This window comes from Hyperolius riggenbachi, chromosome 4 (assembly GCF_040937935.1).
Source record: "Hyperolius riggenbachi isolate aHypRig1 chromosome 4, aHypRig1.pri, whole genome shotgun sequence".
Classification (NCBI taxonomy): Eukaryota; Metazoa; Chordata; class Amphibia; order Anura; family Hyperoliidae; genus Hyperolius; species Hyperolius riggenbachi.
In genome coordinates, this window is record NC_090649.1 from 212,378,391 (window position 1) to 212,394,993 (window position 16,603).

The following is a 16,603-nucleotide window of genomic DNA, read 5'->3' on the forward strand; positions in this document are numbered from 1 at the left end:
CCTCCTTGGCAGTATCCCCGTGTGTGACACAGGGTAAGCCGCTGAAGGGTGGCGCTCAGGCCCTGCTGGGCCGATTTACATAAATTTTTTTTTACTACACGCAGCTAGCACTTTGCTAGCTGTGTGTGCATAACGATCGCCGCCGCTAGCCGCCGATTCGCCACTATCCGCCGTGCCGCCCCCCCCCCCAGACCCCGTGCGCTGCCTGGCCAATTAGTGCCAGGCAGCGCTGAGGAGTGGATCGGGACTCCCAATGACGTCATGACGTCGGTGACTCAATCCCGCCCCGTCGGCATGGCGACGGGGGAAACCCTCAAGGAAATCCCGTTCTTTGAACGGGATTTCCTGATTGCCGATCGCCGGAGGCGATCGAAGAGGGTAGGGGGATGCCGCTGCACAGCGGCTATCATGTAGCAAGCCCTAGGCTCGCTACATGATTGCAAAAAAAAAAAAAAAAACCGGCTGCGCTGCCCCCTGGCGGTTTCTAATAGACCGCCAGGAGGGTTAAGGGTTTCATGCCACAGGGCCTTGTTTTGGGAGTTTAGGTGCTTTTCAGTGTAGTTGTTCCTACATGCATGCTGGTCTTCCCACAACTAAGTTTTTCTAGACACAGGATGCAGATTGCGTAGGTTCTGTCAACAGCAGACCGCTAGACATGACCATGCATGGTGTCTGGCTTACTCCAGGTGACAACACACCCTGCTGTTTGCCTCCTATCCCCTGTGACCTTTCCCTGCTTCCTACCCTTTTCCTCCCTCTACAAGGCTTGGTCTCTCCTTCTGAACTCTCTTCCTCCTGTTCCTCTCTTGTGGGCACCCATGAGACATCCATCAACAAATTCACCACCCTCATCATTGGTTACAGCTTCAAGCTCACAGTAGGCTACACCAGAAGGGACATTTCACCTTGTGGTGACCTTGGGACTATGGGGGACATTTATCAAGAGTGTCTGAGACAAAATATTGGTAGGTTTTTAGAAATCCATGCAGAACTGTCTCAAACATCTTAAGAAATCACCAAATAGTGCAGTTTCCTTCTTAAAGTGTTAGGAATAGGAGGAGGTAGACAGGTTTCTCAGACAGTGCAGTGTGTGAGGGAAATTGCTGTTGCTGTGGTAAACAATACATCTGCTGTATTGCGTCAATGGCCAGCACTAGAAAGGTTAAGAACAGAACAGTTTCACAGGATACAACAGGGGGGAGGAGCACTTCTCAAATCATGCCTAGCCTGCACTGCTGCACTATCTGTAGAACCGCTATTACGCACTGCTGGTTACAATAGTTTAAGAAGAAAAAACTGTCTGTAATGCTTTGATAAATCTGCTTATGTTCTGCCTGAGTGTCTGCCTTGCTCCTCTCCCTCATCCGATGGTAATAACATTTGCACATAAGTGTGGTCTGTCAATGCCTGCGAAAATAGCTCCCCCACTAAGCAATCCAATTCAGTTAGTGGGGCTGTGGTAGTGGAGGTGGTGTTGCTGTTCACCACTGCAGAGGAGGATGGGGAGGGTGCAGAAATATTGGCAGCTGAAGAGGTAAAAGAGGTGGAAGGCTAAGTGAGCCAGTCAACCACTTCTTCTGCATTCTGGGAAGTAATGGCTTTCTTCTGCAAAAGATCACATATGCCCAGACCACATAATGACACACCGCCATGACCCCTAGAACCTGTGCTTTGGTCTGCCTCTGCCTGTCATGTTTGTTGTAGTGAGTGATCAGCAAAGGAGTATTGCCATAAATGTCTGTGACACTTTACTGACACACTGACTGATATCACCAACAGTAACGCACAGTAAGGTTAAGTCACACAGGTATGTTGTAACACTGAGCGCTGATCACCCAATGACACAAATGACTGTAGCACTGTACTGTATATTTTTTAAAGACACATTGGCTGACTGTCTAGTATCACCAAGAGGTAACTCACAGTAAGGTTAGGTGACACAGATGTTTGATGTTACACTGTATGCTCATTAGTCAGTGACTCAAATGTTCATGACACTGTATTTTTTTAGTAAAGGACACAATGATGTCTGATATCGCCATCAGTAACTCACAGTAAATGTGCGTACACACACACTACCGGCGGCAACGCCGGGTCCGCCGGACCCTCCCGCAGGGCGGATCGTTCAGAAACAGCCTTATCAGTCCGCCGACAGCGCGTACACACTTGGCAATCATCTGTCATCCCTAAGAAGACATCAAGGGGGGGGGGGGGGCAGAGGGAGGCAAATGTTCAGCAGTGATGACCCAGTTCTTCATAGAAACCTGCGGTGATGGCTGATGCTGCTGAGGATCCCAATTGCTGACATCTGGCACCTGGCAGTGCTGGCCAAGGTGTTTCAGTTCAAAAGGTTCAGTAGTGTTAATTTCTGTGGTGGGTCCTGACTCCTGGGCAGCATTCAGCAGAGCTGGTCAAGATAATCTGGCTATCACAGAAATGTCCGGCTGTGGTTGCCCTTACTCCGGGTTTAGTGGCTGGCATCATGGAGGGACTGAACCAGAGGTATCCCTGCTGCGGTGGAGCAGCAGCATTAGCCGATGGATGGATAGATGGGGCTGACATCCAGCGAGGCCAAAGGTGTCCCGATCAGCATAGTGTCCTACCTCAGTGGAGCCCTGATCTCCTGGGTAGCAGCGGTGGACTCCACAAGGCCTGCACCTGCAAGGACAATGGACCCAGCCAGTGGCACGGTGGTAAAAACTCCAGGTCAAAAACAAGAAAAAGCCAGAATCCTGTGACCATGGCTGCCAATTAAGGCGCCATCTTTCTGAACAGCAGTTTAACAGTCTTAAATATTTATATCTTTCAAAATATTGAATATAGCCCAGTCCTGCCCTCCCAGTGCTATTTAGCCTAAACTGATTAGCTATGCAGAATTCTCCCCTCCCCCCCCAAAAAAACAAACAAACAAACAACAAAAGCAGAGATCAACTTTCAGGACTAAAAATGTTGCCACCTCTGATACATTTCATAATGTAAATCAGGGTGAGGAAAGACTTTAAACGCTAAATGATTTATAAATCAGTGCTGTAAAAAATAAATTTTATTAAATATGTATTTTTTGCAGTTCCTCTTTAACTGGAATGTTGAAGATTTTGACTTGGTCATTTCAGATATGGGTTGAGAGCTGTGCTTGTCTTCCCTGAGAGCTAAAGCCTTCTACGGCATTTTCTTGTATAAAAGAGAGTACTTTCCTAGCTATACAAAGCACTACAAGAAGGTAATGAGAGCTCTTATTCTAACATTAAATGAATCAATATTTTATATTTTCTGTTTTACTGTGTAGTATAAAACATGTTTAGCATACTTTGGATTCCGGAGGAAAGATCAGAGCATTTACATGCCAGCTAAATATGTGATGTTGTTGCAGGTAAGATAAAATACTTAGAAAATCTGCTTTTGAAGTTTTCTAATCATTGAATTTGTGCAGAAAAGTACAACAGCAAATGTACAGCAGGTTAGCGGTGTCACAGAATGAGAATGCTACTGAAAAGATTTTATACTAAACATTGAAAATCCTTATTCGGCACCACAGCAGGCGACCACTGGTTACCATGGGACTGCAACTCCTACAAATTAACTCAGCAATGTTCATTTTTAGCCTGTGAATAAATGGGTGTAATGTTACAGAAAAGACAGAAGGCATTCTGCCTTTAGGTTCTGCTTAATATTGACATCATGTATTTGATGTTAACTATTAATAGGGGATGTATAGTATAGGTTACTGCGTCTTACAGTATACACTTGAGGTGTGTGTCTATATATAAATGTATATCCCACTTATTACCGTATATCCTCGAGTATAAGCCGAGATTTTGGGCCCAAAAAAGTGGTCCAAAAGTGGGGGTCTCGGCTTATACTCGAGTCTGACAAGTTACTGTGACCCCCCCTCTGAGTGCCCCCTCCCGCCGCCACCTCTTACCCCGCCACAGGCACAGCGGAGAAGTGCGGGGACGGCAATAACAGCTGTGCGATCCGTGCTGCCAACTCCTCCTGACTGAGCGCATGCTAATTTGCATAGTGAGGTGAGGCCTATCGCGCTGCTCTCACCTCCTGTCCTGACGTCCTTCTGCTTCTCCGGGATTTTCTCTGCCCCCCAGCTCTTTCATCTCCTTATGCCGCTCGTTATCCGTCAGCAGCATGGAGCTCCGGTCTCGTCGGGACACAGTGCGCAGCCAGGAACACTCATAGGCTCATTGCTATGACGCGTGCAGCACATCGTGGGAAGCGCCACTAGATGGCGTCATAGCACGACTATGAGCGTCCCTGGCTGCACTCTGCCCCGACGAGACCGGAGCTCCATGCTGCTGACAGCGAGAACGAGCGGCATAGGCGATGAAAGAGCTGGAGCCTGGAGCAGAGGAACTACCGGAGACACGGAAAGAGGCCCGGACGGGAGGTGAGAGCAGCGCAATAGGCCTCACCACACTATGCAAATTAGCATGTGCTCAGTCATTGAGAGGGGGCAGCGCGGATCGCACAGCTGTTAATGCCTTCCCCGCACTTCTCCGCTGTGCCTATGGCGGGGTAAGAGGTGGCGGCGGCGGGAGGGGGTACTCAGAGCATACGCTCAGTCAGGTAGAGGGGGCAGCACGGACCACACAGCTATCACCACTGTGCCCCCACTGCTCTGTTGTGGCTAGTGGAGGGAGGGGGCACTCAGAGGGGGGCCAGTGCATGCACTATGCCATGGAGGTGGGCATCATGGCATAAAGCTCACAGCTATCACCACTGTGCCTTCCCTGCTCTGTTGTGGCTAGTGGAGGGAGGAGACACTCAGAGGGGGGAGCAATTAGCATGACTCTGCACGGAGGGGGGCAGCATGGCACAAAGCCCACACAGCTGTCACCACTGTTTACCCATGGCTCCATTGTGCCTTTGGTGGGGTAGAGGGGACACTCGGGGGGGGGGGGGGGGGGGGGCAGTTAGCATGCACTCTTCCATGGATGAGAGGGGGGGGGGGTAGCATGGCACAAAGCCCACATAACTATTACCACTGTGCCCCCACTGACCCGTTGTGGCAATGGTGGGGGGGAGGAGGCCATTTAGCATGCACTCTGCCATGGAGGAGAGGGGGACAGCTATCTCCACTGTGCCCTCCCTGCTCTATTGTGCCTATGGTGGCGGGTAGGGGCCTCTCAGTTGGATCAGTAGCTGGAGCATTTCCTAACCTCGGCTTATACACGGGTCAATACTTTTTCCCAAATTTTTTAGGGAAAAGTTGGGGGGTCGGCTTATACTCGGGTCGGCTTATACTCGAGTATATACGGTATTATTATTATAAATGCGAAAGTTTGGATGTTTGTTACTCAATCACGCAACAGTGGCTGAAAGGATTTAATTGAAATTTGGCGCACATATAGTACATTACCTGGAATAACATATAGGATACTTTTTATCCCATAACCAAAACGTGGGCGGAGAAAAATACAAATTTCACTGGGAAAATGTAAACTGCAGCCATTCTTACACTGCTAATGGTAGGGTTCTCAAACTTTGCACAGTTGGTCACTGGGTAACTGGGATTAATATTCAGAAAAGTGGGTGGAGCCTACAAATGCCAATCAAAATTCACCTATTGATTTTCAAGGGGAATATTTAATTGCTGCCATTCTTGCACTGTTAATAGCACAAGCCTTAAACCTGGTACAGTTGGTCATTGGGTGACTGTGGTTCAAATTCAGAAAAGGGGGTGGAGTCACAAATAGCCAATCCGATTTGTTTAATTTTGATGCAAATTATTGATGCCAAAGACCGCAAAGCTCACAAACTTTGTCATTGAGTAATTGTGTGTTAGGGTTGTAAAAAGTGGGCGGAGCCAACACCAGCCAAATACATACCAGGGCAATGCCAGTGCCATGAGCTAGTGTGTGTATATATATTTCAAAAACAGTGGGAACCTGAATCGTGTAGTGTCATCCCCAGTAAAGGGAAGAAGAAGGATATGGATTTGGGTTGCTTAGGTGCTCAGAGCTCAGCAGATACACTCAGATGCCACTGTATATTGGCCTGAAGACGTGGGTGCAATTTCCCACAAAATGTGTTGCAAAGGGACAAATATTTAAACAAAAACAATGGACAAGCACCATGTAAATTTCCAAATAGACAATTGTATATTACTTGGAATTTAATGAAAAAGGGAATGTGCTAAAATGGGCAATGAACATACCATGCAACAAGAAGAAAAGTGCCCACTATAGACGGCACCAGACCAATCAAAAGTGTGTCCAAGTATAATCAATTTTATTGTGAACAAGTTTCACATAAAAACAATATTACAATCACAAAAGAAAGGGACAAATAAACTGCCCACTTTTTTTTGCCAATATTTGTGTCATCCCTTGCAGTCAGCCACCTCCTTTCCTTTTTTTTTTATTGTTTTTAATATATTTTACTTTGGGCGCCTCTTCCCCATCGTTTGGTTCTTTCCAAAGTCATCGTCCAACCCCCCCCCCCCCCCCCCATTAATGCCTCATCAATGCTAATTCTTCTCCCTGGTGAATATTCACAGAACAAGCACAGCTGATGGCACTTGAGGGCACGTATGGGAAGCACAGAGGTGGTAGATTCCTTATTCTAGTGCTGTACTGTGTCACATGATGGAGGGAAAAAGTGAATGTGAATGAAGGGAGAATGGGAATTTCTACTTTCCCATCTTTATTTTTAGGACTGTGAAAATCATTGCAAAGCAGGTGAGTTTAAAGGAAACCTAAAAGGAAAAAAATGCAGTAAATAGAAACTTACCTTAGTAGAGGGAAGTCTCTGATAACCTAAAGGCTACCCTGGAGAGCCCTCTAGTGGCTGCAGAGTCTCCTACGCTATATAAAGTACTGCCATGAAAAATATTGCACTTAACATACAAATGTAAATGTCTTGTTAGGAAAAAAAATAATAAAATGACTATGTAAATACGCAATAACTTCCCCATAATATTCTTCCAGCCCTTAGGCCACTGCCATGATTTATAAGGGTTACTACTAAAGGCTTTTAATTACATTGCTGTGCCCGCATTATAAACTGCTACAAACTGTTATGGATGCATCCCCTGTGGATAACAACTGATATTAAATAATGATTAATCACAACATGGAACTAATATTCACATATTACAGACATTGGGAATAAAGTGGATTAATGAATTGATCTTTTAGTCAAAGTAATTGTGCTGCTGGTAAAGTAATTTTCCAGCATTTATTTTCACATATTGCAGTAAATATTTTCATTTTTGAATTCTCTTATGAAAGATGCAAATGATAACATATGGAGAGCCCACAATGGCTGGATTTGCAGGTGCAGAAGAAAGTTCTAGGAGGATCAAATATTGAAATGATTCTACAGGTTTGATAAAACAGAGTAAACTAATAGTCCAAGCAGCAAACCTTCCATTTTCAGTTTTATAATGTAGTATTATATGTTTTTACCAGAGCCGGATTAAGGCTAAATGGGGCCCTAAGCAAAGTAACTGATTTGCCAACCCCCCCCCCCCCCCATCATGTCGTAATAGATTTAGAAGATGCAGCTGCACAGCAGCTGTGAAGAGGGCGCCAGATATCACAGCACAGCAGCAGCACTTTCCCCCTGCATCTCCAGCCTGGCAATAGCAGAAAGCTCTGGACACCGCCAAACCGGAAGCCGTTCCCCAGACAGAATTACATAACCACCCCCACCACCGAACAACCGTTTTCCTCCCAAATTAGACAGCCATCATGCAGCCTCCATCCCAGTAAATACGATAGTCCAGCAGAGAAGGGCAGCCGCAGCAGGGGAGAATGACAGCACCAGATGACTCACATTCACCTATTGCGATCCAAGAGGTCTCGTCATCTGGAGCCCATTTGTCTCCTCTAGAGTGCTGCCGCTCTGTTACTACTACTATTACTACTTTCGGCTTCCTGTCTGATCTGAGAATCAGGAAGTTCAGAGCGAGCGGCTGCACTGTAGAAGAGACAGATGGGTTTCAGATGACAGGATCTCTATCGCTTGGATCATGGATAGGTGAGTGAGCGTTTGCCATCTGCTACTATCATTCTTGCTGCAGCTGTGGTTCTCTGTGGGAAGGGAGGGAGGAGTGGGCAGCGGCAGAGTGCACAGAAGCAGGCGGAGGACCTAGGAGGAGAGCCTGGCTCTGAAGACAATCAGCAGCGTACGGCATCATTTGACAAGACAAGACAAGACAAATAACATTTATATCGCGCTTTTCTCCTGGCGAACTCAAAGCTCCAGAGCTGCAGCCACTAGGACGTGCCCTATAGGCAGTAGCAGTGTTAGAGAGACTTGCCTAAGGTCTCTGCTGGCTTACTGAACAGGCAGAGCCGAGATTCAAACCCTGGTCTCCTGTGTCAGAGGCAGAGCCCTTAAAGGGACTCCGGGCAGTGCCTGTGGCCTTTAAGCATACCCACAACTAATTAAATACATCTTTACACCTACCAGCATGATGTTTGTAATTATATCCCCCTGGGTTCCTTAGATTTCATTGCATTGTGCTGAATCGAGCTGCCGACTTTGGAGAAAAGTCATCCTGTGTAATACAATGTAACTATGGAAAGATGCATATCATTTTGAAGCTCTCTTTCTCCTCTTTCCAATAATAGATAAACTGCCACCCTATGCCTTTTAGTTTTCGCTATTTTCGCGATCGAAATTGCTGTGTCCGCGATTTTGATCGAGAAAATAGCGAAAACTAAAAGGCATAGGGCGGCGGTTTACATATCATAGTTACTGCACTGCTCAAAATCCCTTTAACCATTATACCATCCAGCCACCGCTGACAGGATGGCGAGGGCTGGTTTATGTGCTGATGGGGCCCCTTTGACTCTGAATGGGGCCCCAAGCGATTGCTTTTGTTGCCTGGTCGGTAATCCGGCCCTGGTTTTTACACAACTTAGTTTTAGCCATTTAAGGACGACGCTAATTGAAATCTAAGCCCTGTTTTGATGCTGATGTAGCTGCCAGAGCATAGATTTCAACTCACAAATGCTGCACATTCTTGCCATTCTCATTGCTCCCGCCTATCGCGGCGCTATCTTCCAGCCACAGCTAACTTGCTCTGCTACCTCTATAATGGCAGAGCCCTGCAAGCAGGTCAGGAGCCGATTTCATTGGCTCCTGACCCTGTCTATCAATCTAAACAACTCCCATTGGCTTACATTGATGGACACGATCAGGTGCCAATGAAAGCGGCCCCTGACCGTCTGAGAGAGCTCTGCCATCACAGCGACAGTAGAGTGGGTGGCCTGAGGTTCCCCGCATGTGGCATGGAGAGCGTTTGTTGCGAGTATGTGCAGCGATTCATCGGTATTCCGTGGTTTCTGTTACCAGTGGTCTCTGGTCCTTAAGGGGGCAGAGACCACTGGTACTTAAGTGGTTAAAATGATATTTTCACTTTTTATAAATAGGAAATGTCCACTAACTAGCCAAATCTGGCAGTCTGAGTGGCTCATTGATCTGACCATGATCAGAATCCTTCCTACTGAAGATTGTGATGGGGCAGTTCAATAGACCAGTAAGGAACATGAGTGGTAGATTCCAAGATAGTTTTGCCAAGGTTCAATTAATGATGTTAGAGAACAGAAAAGAGGAAGCAACTTTACATTTTCCACCATGGGGTCAGTCATTCAGCTCTTGGGCCTGGACGATAGCCCAGTTTTCCTCTATGGAAGCACTGGCCCTGGGCACCAGCTTACACCCAGGTGTGAAGGATATCTCTATTTGCTAGTTCCTCAGTAGGGTTCAGAAATTATTGGTGTTTATCAGGAAAAAAAACTTTGTGTTTTTTTATGTCAAAGTGGAAGACAAATAATATTTATATTGCGCTTTTCTCCTGATGGGTTCAAAGCGCTTGAGCTGCAGCCACTAGGGCATGCTCAGTATGCAGAAGCAGTGTTAGAGAGTCTTGTCCAAGGTCTTAATGAATAGGTGCTGACTTACTGCACAGGAAGTGCTGAGATTCGAACCCAGGTCTGAAAACAAATAATTTTAAAAAGCAATATTGTTCAAACTTTATACGTTTGAAGGGTATCATTTAAAAAAAGAAAAAAGTATTAGATGTGTCTAAAATAATATTGTCTAAAAATAATTATGATCATAATGGCAGCATGTACATGTATAGGTGCACTGCATTAAAAAAGAGGAGGGCCTAAAAGTTAAACAATCAGGAACTTGTGGTTGCACTTGTGTGAAATTAGACACTCCCTAACCCCCCTCCCCCTTCCCCCGTTAATTCAATCTAGTCCTGGAATTAGTAATAATTTCTTCCTATCATCAACTCTCATTACATACTGCTTTGAGCAAGGGGAGACTTGCAAACTATGCCAAGTAAAAACAGGCTTTTAATGTAAATTCCGACCCAGGTTTGATTGACTACTTTGTTTAATCTTTGGTCTAAAGCCAAGAATTACAGCATAACACTAAAAAGGAAGAAAATATCTAAATGGTTTTGAAGCTACTGGAATGGATAGTGCTCAAACTTCCACTTCAATAAGAAGCTAATAAAAGAAAAAGATTGTCATTCAACAATTATCTGATTGTGTTGAGGTGTATTGAGTGGAGTAAACAATGCAGAAAAGGTTCTAATGTATCCAGAGTGAAGCAAAGCATTTTCTCAGCTTTATTTGCTCATTTATTTGCTCATTCTTGACTACAAGACAATCTCATGTTTTTCCTGAAACCAGCAATGTTTTCAGTTAGCTTCAGTGAAGTGTAACTATGACTTCCAGTGACTTGTGTTTAATGTTTTAATCAAGCAAAATTGCAGTTTTGAGTTTTATACCACTTAAAGTGGTCTGAAACTCAGCATTTCGTCTTTGCTTTAAAATATTATTTACAGCCTTAAACCTACTATCACAAAAAAAAATGTAGCAGAACAGCATGAAAACAGTTAAACACAGCACTTCATTCTGCAGTGGAAAGCTCTTTCAGCTTGTGATCCCCATCCGAAGAGGTGATAACATTATGTTGTGTTTACATTTAGTTACAGCCAGCCATGTGCTGAAACAGAACTGTACTGAGCTGACAAACAGAGACACATAAGAAATTATCAATACATAGCTGCTGTATTTGTGTTTTAAAATCTATGAATAAAATGCATTCAGTTTTTAGAGCAGGCAAACTGTACTTTGGGACCGTGTCATTTTTAAACAGGAAATATTGCTTGTGCACGAAAGCAAATATGGTAACTGAATGGGTAATAAAAAGTAGGAAAACACATTTTTATTGAATGTTATGTCAGCGTTTTATTCCACTTTAACAACATAGTCACAAGTCAGCGGTAACTAATGGGGATAGACAGAAATGTTTGCATTACATGGCACAAATGTGTAGCCTCAAAAATCTACACAGACCTGAAGTATCTACATATAAGAACCTGAGTGAAAAGCTGGCAACATGGCTGTTAATTGATGCCACTTCCATTCAGATATGCTCAATTTTGTGAGGTGTCTCTAGACACAGTGCTACTGTTACTGTGCATGGCATATTAGATACTCATTTGTAAATGAAAGCTTTAATACGACTTGTGAAGAAAAAAAAAAGGTTGGAAATCTGTACGTTTTAACATGGCAGTCTTATGATTTTGCATCTGTTTCATGAAACAGTTATGTCAGTGAAATTTTGGTTTGCTGATGATGTTATACATAAACAAACCTACCACTAGGTGTCAGAATAGTGCAGCTCTTCAACATGTCCAGTCTTGACTGCATGTAGTGTCCCAGTTTGGGATTTTCTTGTCTAAATGTTGAATTGCAATTTGCAACACAGCTATACAATGGGCTCTATTCACAAAAGTCTCATAAATGACTTATTTATCACCTAATTGATAAAAATAACCATTCAGCACATTTACAAACAAAATAATCACTCAGTGTAAATTGTTCCTGATTAACTTAATTTCAATATTAATAATTCCTTTTTTTGTACAGTGCTTTTCTCCTGTCGGACTCAAAGCGCTTGCGAGGCAGCCACTAGAGCGCACTCAGTAGGCAGTAGCAGTGTTAAGGAGACTTGCCCAAGAAACGCCTTACTGAAATAGGTGCTGGCTTACTGAGTAGGAATATAGGAAGCCAAGATTTGAACCCAGGTCTCCTGTGTCAAAGGCAGAGCCCTTAACCATTACACTATCCAGCCACTGCTATTACTTTGCTTACTGTAGTTTTATATTTTGGCTTTTTGGGATCTTAAAAAAATAACATAGATAAGGTGAAAACAGAGGAAACCAGGTTAAAAAGCTTTGTGAATCATGCCCATTGTGGTTGAAAAATGATATTCTGCTAATGGTAGGTATATGGTGTGCTTTTTCAGCATAATATTTTTTTTCCTTTGCATGTAAATATTTATTCATTTATTTTAACTTTTTAATCTACAGACTTTAAACTTCAGATTTTTGTATGTGAAAATGAGAATACTAGTTATTAAATGCTAAAGCTCAGACCACTTTATTGATTTAGGGTCCTTCTCCACTGAAAATCAGAATCGCAATCACAAACACACTTCGCTGCAGTTTGTTTTATTTACCATCTGTGTTTCAACACTATTTTTTGTGCAATTGCTTTTTTTCATGGTGTGATTGCACTTCTCCCATGATTTATTAGACAGAAAGTAAAATTATGGTACCCCAAGAAAATTGCATAGCACCATAATTAATAGGTTTTTTTTTTGCACTGCCATTGACTTTAACCCAAACACGGGACAAGTACAGCATGCACTAGTTAGATTAGATTTTTCTATAATCTGTTATTATTATTACGGTAATTGGATTTATATAGCATCAACATCTTAGGCAGTGCTTTACAATAAATAAGGCCCCGCCAAAGGCTTACAATCTGTTAATGTCTTATACTGTATATCCAGCTTAAAGTGTACTCAAGATGGGGGAAAAAGCTCTATTTGACTTACATGGGGCTTCTCCCATCTTCCCGTAGCCTACAGTTCCCTCAGTTTCCTTTGAGTCACCTGCGTTGTGCTGCTGTGCCCCTACGAAAGCTTACCCATCCATGGTAGCATGATAGAGAAGGTACTTTGCCCAGCCCACACATGCCCAGTATCCTGCTATTAGCGAGGGGTACAGTAGAACAACAGATGGGACCGGGAGGAGACCAAAGGACCTGTAAGGCTACGGAAGGCTAGAAGAAGCCCCAGGTAAGTAAAAAAAAAATCCGTCTCAGGTTTACATTAAGACATGCACATAGGAGACTCTACATTTTACAAAAAAACAATTTGGCAAACTTACTTGACAAAGTGCTGTTTGTAAGGTACATTGTGAGATGAACATTCTGACCAGTTATATTACTTTGTTTTCAAATGTCTAATCCATTATGTCTTTTGTAAAGGTTCTTCCTGGGATTCTGCAGAAGCATTGCTGTATATTGCCCGACAGAAACACAGGTAACCCATTGCATGTTTATATTTCCCTTTGAGAGTAAGTTTGTAGCCTGGTTTATGATCCGAGATCGCCTGCTGTATTGCAACTGTTTATTTTCACCATCATTTTGAGTATACCGAATCTGGCAAGTTTGCATACTGCGTTTTTCGCTCATCCATTTGTTTACATATATTTATTTCTGTTTGCTGTTGACTAAGAATTGACTTCAGCTTGAATGCACACTATTGCAAAAATAAACTAAATTATGTTAAATGTAAGAACAACCTGTACCTATGAATCAGCTGTAGGAAAGTGTTGCATTTATTGCTGATGGCAGAGTATCACATTCAGTTAACGGTAGTGAAATGTCTGTAATGCATTGGAGACTTGAGGTCAGTAAAAGGCTGTGCCCTTATAGTAACGGTCTATTTCAAGACTCAGACGTAGATTGCAAAGGACAGATCATGTTATCACAATGGATGAAACTCCCTTTCTGTGCAAGTGGTTCTGTAATCCACATGTTCCAGCTGATCAATAGAGTAAGATGGCAGTCAAGGTCTGTGTAGAGCAAACTTGCATAAGCAAAGCATGCTGTATAACTTTATTGGGAGTATGGGAACCGGCTCTGATATTAGTTTTTCCAGTGGACATATCTACAGTGCTGTTAAACATTATTGGGGCTCCACCTATGGATCTTGTGACATTTTTCATTTCTTTCAGAGATTAGTCGTATTGGATAGAACAAAAATCTTTAGGGTAGTGTATATTTTGTATAAATATGTATATATAGTTTGTGCACGTGAACACTAGGAAACAATATGCAAGAAATTGAGATAAGCTATCATTATGAGAAAATTTGTCTTAAAGAGGAACTTTAACCCAGTATTGAAGTTTATCCCAATTAGTAGCCAATACCCCTTTCCCATGATAAATCTTTACCTTTTCTCAGACAGATCATCAGAGGGTCTGTGTGGCTGATATTGTGGTAAAACCCCTCCCACAGTGTGATGTCATGGCCATAGACAGTAAAATTACCACTGTTTTCAACTGCCAAGCAAGCAGTATCTCCCTGTGTGCGTATCTATCTATCTATCTATCTATCTATCTATCTATTTATCTATCTATCTATATACAGTGCTACCCATAATTATTCATACCTCTGATAAATTTTGACCTAAAGTTACTTTTATTCAACCAGCAAGTAATTTTGTGATGGGAAATGACATAAATGTCTCCCAAAAGATAATAAGAGGATTTACAAGAGGCATTATCGTGGAGAAAAAGCATTTGTCAGCTTTTATTTACATTTAAGCAAAAAGTGTCCAGTCCAAAATTATTCATACCCTTCTAAATGATCAATAGAAAATCCTTTATTGGCTATTACAGCAATCTAACGCTTCCTATAATTGCAGACCAGGTTTTTGCATCTCTCCACAGGTATTTTTGCCCATTAAGCTTCAGCAATGAGCTCCAAATATTTCAGGTTGGAGGATTTTCTTGCCATAACCCTGATCTTTAAGCCTCGTACCCACACTGTACTACAGGGAACAACAGGTCCGTCAGACCCTCCCGCTGGACGGGAATTCCAGCGACAGTACAGCGTGTGTACAGTCTGTCTGCAGACTGATAAGGCTGTTTCTGAATGATCCGCTCAGCGGATCTTCTTCTTCTGGTTGAAAGCCAGCCCCCATTGAGAAAAGTGCTGTGATCATTTTGCTGATAAGGCTTTGGTTAGAGAAAATGTCCAAAGCTTTCTGCAGGAACATTTCTCAGTAGGGGTTCACACCTCATCACTAGTGCTGTGATACAGCAGATGCCATTGTTACAATTCAGGATAGGCAATGCGTTGGCACATGTTGACATGCACAATGTCAGTCAATGAAGGTGCTGGTAAGTTACGTATTTGCATGCATTACATTACATGCCTACATGCCACTGCATGTTGTGTTATATGTAAGTTATAATCAACACAATGTGATGACCCAGTGTAAAACTAGCCTAATGGTGGCCATACATGGTAAAAAATGTTCATACAATCTTACCATTTCTATGTAGTATAAGGGTAAATTAAGTGAATATACTGAAATGATAATTTAGGCAGTTTCCTTATATTACATAGAAATGGTAAGATTGTATGAAAAAATTGTACCATGTATGACCACCATTAGGAGAATTTTGAAGCAATTAAAAGCAAGGCAGAAACAGTTGGTTATAACTTCAGTTTAACAAAACAAAAAACCTTATAGTCTGTACTAGTGATGACCTAAAATGTATTAAAAAATAAACTATCCAGGATGGGAAAATACTGAGCCAGTCAACCAAGAACTGTTGATTAGTTAGCTGACAACAGCTAGAAGATTTGATTGGCTCAATTTAATTATCTCCCTGTGTTATTGGAGATTTGCATTCAGGGAAATTTGCTCATCACTATTATCTACATAGGTGAAGATATGCTAATTAAAAGTATGTTATACTTAGCATGATTGTGTATTTGAAATTGTCAGATAGGTTTACCAATCTTGTACCACAGGAGTATTTGTTTTTCATAGCCTGAAGTGAATGAATATGTTTCTGTCAGATGTAGTACACCTGTTAATGCCAGCACAAGACAGGCCTTGTCCTCTCTGCTGTCTTAATTTTAGCTAATTGATGATTTACTTGTTAATTTTTATTCGTTGCTGCCATTTCCTCTTCACCAAGGATAGTTCTGTGCACTGTGCTAGGACTTATCACTGAATTACCATAACTGTGCTTAACACTGGTTTCTAAATGGAAATGGATAGGAAATATAAAGCAGCAATAAATGTCACTGCTTGCTGTTGTGCTCTGCATTAGTATTGCTGTCACTGAGACAGAAAGACCAATGTGGGATAGTGGGGGTAAATATTACCTGAGACTTCTTCCGGTCATGCTGTACTTGACAAGTTATGTCCACATTATTGTCACAGGCAGTTGCATGGATTAGTCAACAGTTAACTCTATAAGGGTACTTTCACAATGGCATGTTGCATTGTAACGCATACTGTTTTGTGTAGGGATGGGACTTCGAATCCGGCGAATGCACAAATCCATCGAATCTTAGGAAAGATTCGAGATTCGTGGATTCAAATCCCCATGCCATTTGCGCGCATTCGAATCCGACGAATCCGCGCAACCTGCCGCATCATTTTGTCGCACGCGTCGCTTTGTATACATTACCTGCGCCGCTTGTGACGTCATCGCGACCACCTCCGACCTCGCGTTCCATCC

The 16,603-nt window shown here is 42.9% G+C and overlaps 1 long non-coding RNA gene across 1 annotated transcript in view; it reads left to right on the forward strand.

The window, feature by feature from the left end:
• The window catches only part of LOC137571751 (uncharacterized), a 159,715-nt gene extending 146,337 nt beyond the window's left edge, over nt 1-13,378 (forward strand). The window contains exon 3 of the long non-coding RNA XR_011031418.1: nt 13,323-13,378. This is a non-coding gene — a long non-coding RNA (uncharacterized lncRNA). The remainder of the gene's footprint in view (nt 1-13,322) is intronic.
• Nucleotides 13,379-16,603: the final 3,225 nt, after the last annotated feature.